Genomic DNA, 10,662 nt, shown 5'->3' with positions numbered 1-10,662 from the left:
CGCCTTTAAATTTTGGTATATATATATAAAGCTAAAACTTCATATAGTAGATATCAACTAGCAGTGGAAGCTGGGTGCGATATAGTATGCAGTGGCTTAGGGGCCCACACTTCGGTGGCGACCGCACTCTCCCTGCGTACCCTGAGCAAAGCCTATCGCAGGTGATCTCAGGGTCTGATGGGCGGAAGTTTGCTATTGGCATCTCCCAAGTAGGATAGCGTGGAGGGGCCGAAATCTCCTACCGAAACGTTAACATGCGGCGTTCTAGTGCCTTGCGCTTAAGAAGGTATCGGGAAGCATGGACCGAAAACGGGTTTTGCTTTCGAATTTTATCTTTTGTTTTCTTCTCATAAAACAAACCAAGCAATGTTTCAATTAACTTCTTATGACCCTGTCTTCTTCTGACACTTATAAATAAAGACAACCTTAAACATGTTTTATACCAATTTTATCGGTTTATATCTTTCTGATTTAACTCTCCCATTTACTGTTTCTCACGTATTACGAGCAAACCATACATATGTTTCATGGAAAACAAACAAGGATTATGTGGTTCCCTTAGTTAACATGCGACGCTCTAGTGCTCAACTATCTCGGGTATCGGGAGGCATGGACCGAAAAGGATTCTTTGGTTTTCAAAATTTATCTTTTCTTTACAAGAATTCTTCTCATAAAAAACTAGAACGTCCAAGGATACTTCAAAGGTTCAAACAACTTCTGCCTTTTGAACTATAACTTAAAAAAACTCTAAGCATGTTTATACGTTTTTTATTTATTACCTTTTACAACGTAACTTTCTCATAACTCTCTCGTGATGAACGAGAGCCTCCTTATACAATATGACTCTTTCATCATGAACGAACGCATCCATGGGCTTCACGGAAAAAAGGGATTATGTACTTTGTTATGAGAACAAACCTGTTAAGAAAACAGGTTGTTATTTTTATAACTATAAGCTGTGTACAAAAACAAAGTGAGAGAAGTCACCATCATGCATAAAATGCTTTCTGATACGTAGATGAACACTCGTATTTACTAATTAGCAGACCTGTATATATTATATATTACAGATAAACTTCAAAAATACTTATCTTCCATCTAGCAATCCAGTATCAGACTCTCTTAAATTATTTGGTAAGAAAGTTTTCTGTATTCCAAGAGTTGTTCCATCCATCACCACCTTCTGGGGAATTCTTCCACATAATTCACAAAAAAACCCATTGTGAAAATCAATATCAAGCAACCTCAATAAGAGAAAATTCAATAACTTAATAAAACAAGCGATCACTATCTCAATGGAATATTCATATTTTGCAGCTGAAAATGAAATGATCCTTACCGTATCATGGCAATGATAGCGAGACGAAACTTGGCGCAAGTTATTTCCTTTGGGAAATTCAAATTACCCGAAGACACTTGCCTTTGTACATATGCAACATAATATTTGTACATAAACTGAACAAGAATAAAAAAGAAAAAACATTCAAAAGATATAGTGCGAGAAAATTAAATAATGGACAAACGTAGCTACTAATGCTTCGGCAAATTTTCATTAAAAAGTACCTCGACGTTATGAAAAGCCGAATGTAATCTTTTAGATCGGCATGAGATATTGCATATGATCCAAACCATACAATCCTGTTTTCAATGCCATCATAATGCTTTTTCGTAGCACAAGAGGAGCAAGGTCTACAATACACTAAATAATTTATTTAAGTCAAATAATTATGAAGTGAAGCGTAACCTATAACAAATCAGAACTTACCCTTCACATCATGGATTGAACAAAAGTACGCAACTGAACACAAGTCTACGTACAACCATTCATCTTGAATAGAACGTTTATCCCACTCTGCACCACAAGAACAAATACCACTTTCAGATGGCGCCAAAATTTTATGACCATTTTTTTCAGGAAGATCAGTAAAATCGCTTGCATCATTCTCATTGCCTAAAATAATTAAATAGTAATATTTACAAAATGCTAGAAAGTGCTAAATACCATACCGATAAAGGAAATAGTATATGTAAAGCTAAAAGGATGTTCACCATTGCAGATTATCTTGCATACCTGTTTCAAATAAAGAAACCTTTTCTTTGCTAAGTGTAGCCAATTCAAAATAGTCTCGCATCTGGTGTAATTCCAAAGGAAAACTTAAAAAAGTGCCAATGGAGAATCCATTTCATCCTCGTCAACGATTTGCATGGCTTTTGCAAGGGTTGTCACATGAATGCAATGATATGACGAATAGCTGCAACATTTTAACTCGGGCTGGGGCGGCATTACTTTTGAATACACTAAAGTACAAACCCCCCATGGACTATTCACTGGTTTTACAGCAATCCACTGAACCTCCCTGCACACTGCACTAAACAAGTCCTAAAATATGTAAAATCATTTATCTTTAAGGTTGTATTATGTGTGTGTATGTATGTGTGTGTATGTATGTGTGTGTATGTGTATGCAGATTAATAATTATGATTAATTATGACTTCACAAAATCCTTAGAAAGTGCTTAATATATATATATATCAGGCACGTAAAGCAAATGGTGAATATGACTTTACTATTTTTGTCATACATTTAGTTTATACTACTTAATGTATGTACTGTAAGTATGTGGCTATGTATGTATGTGAGTATGAATGTGTATACCTCAATAGTCATAAATAAATTCAATTTGCCCTGTTGGTTATCACCCTAATAGCTTTATAGAAGCTCCTGAAATTAGGCACAGGATGTATGGTAACAAATTGTGGGGTATTAGAAGGTTGAGAAACAATACGTGTATTTGTACAAAAAAGTTATTTTCACATAACAAAATATACTTCTTCAGGTTGCATCTCATGGTAGGAATGATCACTGAAAACAGACTGCATCATGGATGTGGATTCTGCATTCATAAAAGAAATTCAATGAGATAAATATATTGTGTAAATAATCATTCACAAGTTTTAACAATATTTTTGCTTGTAAAGCTGTGCTGGTTAACATCCACATGTAATAAGAACAATGTCGAACAAGGGTCTTGTAAAACACAGAAGGATGACTTCACAAGGGTTTGAAATGTACAATAAACTGATATTTAAGGATGAAGACATTTTCTCCCATACCACATGAAGAACTTTACATTGAAAAAATAAGCCAAATACAAATTTGAGACATTCACTACATGCAATGTCAGATTAATATGTAACAAGTTCTCACATCTTTGACAAGGGTCTTGAAACAAATAGTATGTAAGTGTAAGTCAAAATTTGGTGAAGCTGTTCAGACACCTTATATCCTGAAAGAGTAACACACAACACTTACTTTTTCAATAAAATTTTGGCTTCAATACCAAACTTTCTATCATACACAACCAGATATTTTTTCCATTGCTAATATGTATGCAACTAGGATATGGTATATCTGACAAGTACAAAAATGTTGTTTGGCCTGTTTTAATCATTTCATTTCAGTAACATCTATTTTACATACCTTTTTGAGGATCTAATTGTATATTATTAGGTAGGGCATCAACAAATTGCTTTCTATTTGCATCACATGAGCAGCACAATATCCAACCATAGCCATCAAGCAATAGGTGGGGATATCGATGTACAAATACAAATGAATTATGCTGAAGAAAAAAATACATGCAGATTATAGCACCAAAAAAAGCATATTGAGTAATATCATTTAGTTGGGTATATACCCAACATTGAAATTATGGAAATAAAATTTGACATCACCATAATTGTTCTTTTGTTTGCATTATAATCATGAACAACAAAGGATTGCTGATGTGATACATTTGATGCAAAGTCAAACTGTAACAATAGCCCAGTATAGTGGCCAGTGGGTGACAAATGACTCTGAAAGAGCAAGTACACAGTAATTATTAATGTTCACTGTTTCAAAAATATCTATTGTAATATATTTTTATGTTTGTTGAGCACATTTCTACCAGATGTTAATAAAGTTTTGCTAGACAGTGTTTCATGCATAAGCAATCAACAAGCATATTGTCAATTTATAACACATTAAAAACATGACTAGTGGTAAACAGTATAAAGTATAACTGTATATGTGAGAACTACTTGACTATGTTGACATGGTTGTTTGGGTTCCTCTGTAATAATAGAGATAGATTGCTTGGTAAAGATATCTTCAGAGTCCTACAAATAAAGACCATTATTTAATTTAAAATGTGTACAGACTTTTAATAAGTGTTTAAATAATGCATGCCTTCTTTAAATTACTTCAAAATTTTTTAGTTATTTCTAGTGAAAGCAGTCCTACATATAACCACTTCCAATGACTTTTCATGAGAAACAATATCAATATGTACATTAAAAACCTGTGTTTTGGTGGTTAACTCTTGGTGCTTGTCATAATTTTCAGCAATATCTTCACTTTGTTCATTCTACATATAAATTAAAAAAAACCCATAAACATAGCGTATTTTTATATCTACATAGTTTTACAATATATGTAAACTTACCAAATCCCCAAATTCATTTTCTTGTTCAAAAAATTGAGATTCATATGACACACTGCTATTCTATTAACATATATGACATTGTGATTAAAGGATGTAGAGAATCCAGACTTGAAATTGGAAAATATGCTCCGAATAAGTGTTTTTCCTTACACCACATTGTGGGCATAAATAAATTTGTACACATACTTTTGTTAATATAACTGTGGTAATAAAAATAAATTAATATGAAATTGTGCAACCAGAAACAATAAAAAGAACACTTTAAAAATTCCTACCGCATCTAGTCCGTGATCTGTGACCGATTTTCTTTCATTCCCGTTGGACACCTCGAGGAAGGTCGTGAAAAATTCAAGACAGAACGACTTTTACATGCTTAACGCAGTTTTACTTCTTGTCATCTCCAAAAAGCTGCAGTTTTATTGCTATATTACATTAAAATTTTAAAATTTGTAGCTCATTACAATTTCGGAATCCGCCATTTTCCCTAGGAAACTTCATGTTATTTATATTTTGTGTGCTAGTGCCAGACCTAATAGAGAGCTATTATGCACGATAATACTGGCAACATAAATAAAATGCCTAAAAGAAATACATATTTCACTCGTGCATTAGGTTGGATTTTAGCAATTGTTGCGAAGATAATATTTTGAAAGTTATAATCGTATTGTGCAAGACAAGGCGCGCTTTTTTTAAAGGTCTGTCTCGAATTCGTCGTCAATGTCATCATCTAAAAACTCCTCTTCCTCAACATCATTGTCGTCATCAATATCTACATTCGTGTTTGCAGTACACGACCATACATCTGTGTACTTCACTCCTGCTTTGTTACATGAACAACGTTGGGAGTTACAGCCACGTTGCAGCCAGTCTTACAACCACAATGAACGTTATCAAGTAGGGAATTCGGCGCTAGGGGAATGGTCATCCATACGATTTCAGACTTGCAGTTTCCCGTCACTCGTTTGCCACCCATTTTCATCCGGAGGAGTAATATCCATTTGTGGTTGTAAACGGAAAGGCCAAAGCACGGCTTGGTACAAAAATGTAAGTTCCATAAACTTCCATTGCTAATCAAGAGTTAGTGTAAATATTGCTAAAGTCATTCTTATTGCATTCTGTATACAACTGAGAGGTATTTTGCAAAATCTCAGTTAAGAAGCATAAAATCTCAAAACACCAAGCTAGAACTCAACATTATATGATTCTTAGAACAAACTTAGCTACTATTTGTTTACAATATGTCAGAAGTGGTAAACTTTTGTATTTTCAACAATCTCTTTCATAGTGTTACATGATAGCAACTACTATCATGTAATATCATTTTTATATCATATTATAATTTCATATATAATTAATTAGAACGTTATCTAGAAGCTTGCTTGCATGCGCTAGAAGCTTGCTTACATGCGTAAACACTTTGGAACCGCAACCGCATTTGTTGTTATTGTGGTTAACTATATCTTGCTGTAACATACTGTATTGCGTATGGGATGTAGGTCACAAAACCACAATACTTCCCATTAGATATTATATGTATATATGAGTTGTTTAGACCACTGAGTACAACCTACGAGGACAACCTACGAGCACAAGCTACGAGGAGACAAACTTAGGAGGCATAGCCTACCGAAGTAGGTTGACAAGCTACAATCTACCAGACAACTATCTTGGCTTCTGTGCCATAACTATCTTTTGGCTTCTGTGCCTTTAATCTATTGGAAAACAATTGTGAGTCATCGTTGGACTCACGAACGCTCAAGAATAAAGACTCGCGTTTGTACTCAGACAGGGAGATAAGTTTTACTCATACTTATTGATATTATTATTAAGACACTCATCTACTTTAATATTTACGCTTTATTAATAAATTGTTTGAGAAATATAACTGGTTCACACTATCTTTGTTGCGTGTGGAAATAGAACCAAAATTAATAGTTATTCTTTCGGGACCACGCACGTAACACATAGGTTGTGATGATTGTTAATCTTCAGTTAAGGCTTTATGCTCAAGATCATGTTTTACAGTTCAAGAAAGAATATTTTTCAGTGTTGTAAATTGTCATGTTATGTTGTGTAGAGTGTGAATATACCATATGATATAAACTGTAAAATGTTAAGTCATATATTACTAGACAAATACGTATATAGTCACTAAACTGTGGTTTCAGTGGAAATCCTGTACGTAAATTCAAAATACTTAGGAACACTTTTTCTACCCAATGTGGCATTGCGGTAGGATGTAGGTAATGACGGTACTCTATAAACGGAATGGCGTGTTGCAAGTCATGCAAACGCCCAAAATCATATCCTAATAATTATAATATAAATAAGAGCTTGCAAGCGTTGGTTCGGCATTCGGAAAAACAGACGTTGTTAGACGTACAGAAGTGATAAGTTGGAAGTCGTATCGCAGGAGGCGATAGCGTTTGAATAAGTTTCAAGTTTAAAGATTGACGGTTGGCCGTAATCTCAACGTTTCAATAACATATTTGTGTCGCAAAGAACCAACGTTTGGAACTCCGTATCATAAATCGTGCACAAACCACTGTAAATATCCTATCAAGTGTTAAATACAATTGTCAAAATACAGTCCCATCGTTCGAGTGAAGTCTCGAGCAGTGAACCAGCACTTCGCGCAGATTGTGCGAAATTCAGTGAGCCTTCGAGCCGGATAGAGTAGCAGAATTCGAGAACACATTGATAGGATAAAAAGGGTTGTTCACGATGTCAGAAACAAGAAAGCGACAGTCGAGGAGTGGGCACAAATCGTACGCCACAAAGGTTGTGAACAAGGTGATAAGTATGGTAAACGACAATGCGCCATTAAGGAAAGTCGAACTGGAACAAATGCGGCTTGTACTCGTACAGAAATTGGATACAATTTCGAAGTTGGACGATGAGATTCAGAGCTTGTTGGAAAAGGATGACGATATTGCAGCAGATATTGACAGCTCATCGGAATACGGCTGCGAAGTTTTGGGCGCGTTGGCCGAAATCAACGAAGCGCTGAGCACGATAGAGACGAACAAACGAAATGAGGAACTCGCCAACACATCGGCAAGTACAGTATCCAGTGGAGCACGCTGTAGAGTAAAGCTGCCTAAACTAGAGGTGAAAAAGTTCACGGGCAAGATACAAGATTGGCGTGAATTCTGGGACTCTTTCGAAAGTTCAATCCACAACAATGACGGATTGTCTGAGGTCGACAAATTCACCTATCTGAGGGTCTGGTGGAGGAGCCGGCCAAGTCAGCAATTTCGGGATTTGCTCTGACTTCGATTAACTATGCAGAAGCACTGAAGGTGTTAGAACGGAGATACGGGAGCAAAGTGATGGTGCAAAGGGCACACGTAAATGATTTGATGAACCTAAAGCCCGTGTACAACGAGAATGATACGACAAGGCTGCGCAAGTTCTTTGATGCCGTGGAAACGAGTTATCGAGGACTCGAGGCGCTCGGTGTAAAGGAGGAAACGTACTGCGAGATAGTCGTTCCCAATCTTCTAACAAAGATACCGAACTCATTAAAACTGACGATTACCAGGGGAAGAGACTACTTAGAGTGGGGCATGAAAGATTTTGTCGACGCGTTACAAGCCGAAGTGGAGCTGCGGGAATGCCACAAATTAGCGGTCGGAGAGAAAGAAGAAGATCAACGAAGAAGACGACGGGAACCGGGAACAGCTAGCGGGTTGTTTGCCAGCCGCAACAACCGATTGTTTTGTGCTTTCTGCTGTGGAGAGCACAAGCATGAAGAATGTACCAAGGTAACGGGGCGGCAAGAACGGATGCAACTTCTTCGTAAGTTCAAACGATGTTTCAATTGTTTAAATAAGGGACATTTATCTAAAGATTGTCGTGCACGTACTAAATGTAGTGTATGTGGGGAGGGTCATCATGTTTCCATATGTGATAAGAGTAATAATAACCAGAAGGATGAAAGAAATAGTCGGGAAGAAAGTGGACAGGTTAGTGTAGCTAATGTCCATGTTAGTACTAGAAGTAGAGTGGCTCTTCAAACTGCGCAGGGAGTACTTATAGGAAAGGGTAAGACAAGAGTGCGAGTGCTTTTCGACTCGGGAAGTGAGAAATCCTTTGTGACGTGTGACGCGAAGAGGTGTGCCAAGCTTAACGTTGCTAGGCGAGAATGGTTCGAAGTTAATACATTCGGTGGTGGAAGTAACAAGGGTAGAATGACAGAGGTTGTTCATTGCGAGGTATCGGCAGTTCAAGGAGGTCGTAAAATACGCGTAGAGGCGTTAGTAGTTCCTCATATTTGCACGATCAAAAAATGAGCATCTTGAGGTAGACAAGAACAAGTATTCGCATTTGAAGGATTTGTGGTTGTCAGACGTTAATTTGAAGCAGGACACGTTAGATGTTGATGTTTTGATAGGTGCGGTTAACCTTTGGGCATTTCTACAAGGTGAGATAATTAGGGGCAAGGATGACGAACCCGTTGCCATCAATACTTGTTTAGGTTGGGTAATAAGCGGTCCACTGAAAGGGAGCTCGAACTTGAAAAACGCACACGTTAATTTAGTTTCACAGATTGCAACACAAAACGCGGACAGCATTAATGGGGATGTGAGTAAATTGTGGGATTTAGAAACGCTTGGAGTAAGAGAGACTAATGACGTGCATGAAGCATTGCTTGACAAAATAGAGTTCAATGGGTCAAAATATGTCGTAAAATTGCCATGGAAACAGGGTCATGAGCACTTACCGTCAAATTATTCAAATAGTTTAGCACGCATGAAAGGGCAGATAAGGAGGTTGTCGAATGAGCCAGCATTGTTGAAAGAATGTGATAAAATTATAAAGGAACAGCTAGAAACGGGTGTTATAGAAAGGGTAGATGAGTCTGAACCTGGGGTAAATGTTCATTACCTTCCCCATCAAGCCGTAATACGTAAAGAGGCGAAAACAACCAAATTGAGAATTGTTTATGACGCATCGTCAAAAGAGAGTAAGAGAGGGACTTCTTTGAATGACTGTCTTCATGTAGGACCACCACTAACGCCGTTGTTGTTTGACATATTAATCAGATTTAGGGAGAGCAGAGTGGCCTTGGTAGGAGACATTGAGAAAGCCTTTTTGAACGTAGAAGTAGACGAAGCAGACAGGAACTATTTGAGATTTTTGTGGGTGAGAGATGCGACTAATGGTAATTTAGAGGTTGTAGTGTATAGGTTTTGTAGAGTAGTGTTTGGACTAAATGCATCGCCCTTCTTGCTTAACCAACGCTTAGACATCACATTGCGCAATTTGTCAGTGGCGTGCGGTGACCGAATTTAATAGGCAAGCGCTGACAGTGATTCCACAATGCATTCAGTCATGTTGTACAGGTGTCGTGAAAATACCGAATGTAGAAGTAGAACATAAAAGGATGAAAATTCCTATGCTATATATTTCATAGGAACATCAATCTTATTTATACCTTACATCAGTTACATGATATCTACTGGATACAAATATCAAAACCACTACGCAAAAGGAAGCTCTTGTCAATATCATAATCTTGTATTACATGCTACAGATAATATCTTCTACATACAAAAAAAATTTTACAAAATTGGGATACCACCCTTCCCCCCCTGAAAATGAATTTCTTCATATTTCCATATTTTCATCAAAAAACTATAATTTATGCATTTGAACACATTTTCCATAACAAAAAAAATTTTACAAAATTGGGATACCACCCTCCCCTGAAAACGAATTTCTTCATATTTCCATATTTTCATCAAAGACTATAATTTTGCATTTGAACACATTTTCCATAACAAAAAATTTTACAAAATTGGGAACCACCCCCCTCCCCTGAAAACGAATTTCTTCATATTTCCATATTTTCATCAAAAACTATAATTTATGCATTTGAACACATTTTCCATAACAAAAAAATTTTACAAAATTGGGAAACCACCCTCCCCTGAAAACGAATTTCTTCATATTTCCATATTTTCATCAAAAACTATAATTTATGCATTTGAACACATTTTCCATAACAAAAAATTTTACAAAATTGGGATACCCCACCCCTGAAAACGAATTTCTTCATATTTCCATATTTTCATCAAAAACTATAATTTATGCATTTGAACACATTTTCCATAACAAAAAAATTTTACAAAATTGGGAACCACCCTCCCCTGAAAATGAATTTCTTCAT

The 10,662-nt window shown here is 36.4% G+C and overlaps 2 long non-coding RNA genes across 6 annotated transcripts; one reads left to right on the top strand and one right to left on the bottom strand.

Moving 5' to 3' along the window:
• Positions 1-1,011: 1,011 nt before the first annotated feature.
• LOC124459411 lies at positions 1,012-4,861 on the bottom strand. Of its 5 annotated transcripts, none has more exons than XR_006953640.1 (11): positions 4,763-4,861; positions 4,488-4,547; positions 4,344-4,409; positions 4,084-4,161; positions 3,736-3,858; positions 3,482-3,623; positions 2,830-2,894; positions 2,072-2,380; positions 1,766-1,951; positions 1,340-1,699; positions 1,012-1,244 (listed from the first exon to the last, which is right to left on the bottom strand). It is a non-coding gene; the product is annotated as an uncharacterized LOC124459411 (long non-coding RNA). The 5 variants fall into 5 exon arrangements; XR_006953639.1 differs by lacking the exon at positions 4,763-4,861 and having other exon boundaries at positions 1,340-1,455; positions 1,564-1,699; positions 4,488-4,604; XR_006953641.1 differs by lacking the exon at positions 4,763-4,861 and having other exon boundaries at positions 4,335-4,409; positions 4,488-4,604.
• Positions 4,862-5,007: 146 nt separating this feature from the next.
• LOC124459412 lies at positions 5,008-7,076 on the top strand. The gene is made up of 2 exons (XR_006953643.1): positions 5,008-5,531; positions 6,040-7,076. It is a non-coding gene; the product is annotated as an uncharacterized LOC124459412 (long non-coding RNA).
• The last annotated feature ends 3,586 nt before the right edge of the window (positions 7,077-10,662 follow it).

Source organism: Xenia sp. Carnegie-2017, unplaced genomic scaffold, assembly GCF_021976095.1.
Source record: "Xenia sp. Carnegie-2017 unplaced genomic scaffold, XeniaSp_v1 HiC_scaffold_98, whole genome shotgun sequence".
Lineage (NCBI taxonomy): Eukaryota > Metazoa > Cnidaria > Anthozoa > Malacalcyonacea > Xeniidae > Xenia > Xenia sp. Carnegie-2017.
The sequence above is the reverse complement of the archived record's forward strand: the minus strand, read 5'-3'. Positions and strand labels throughout refer to the sequence as shown.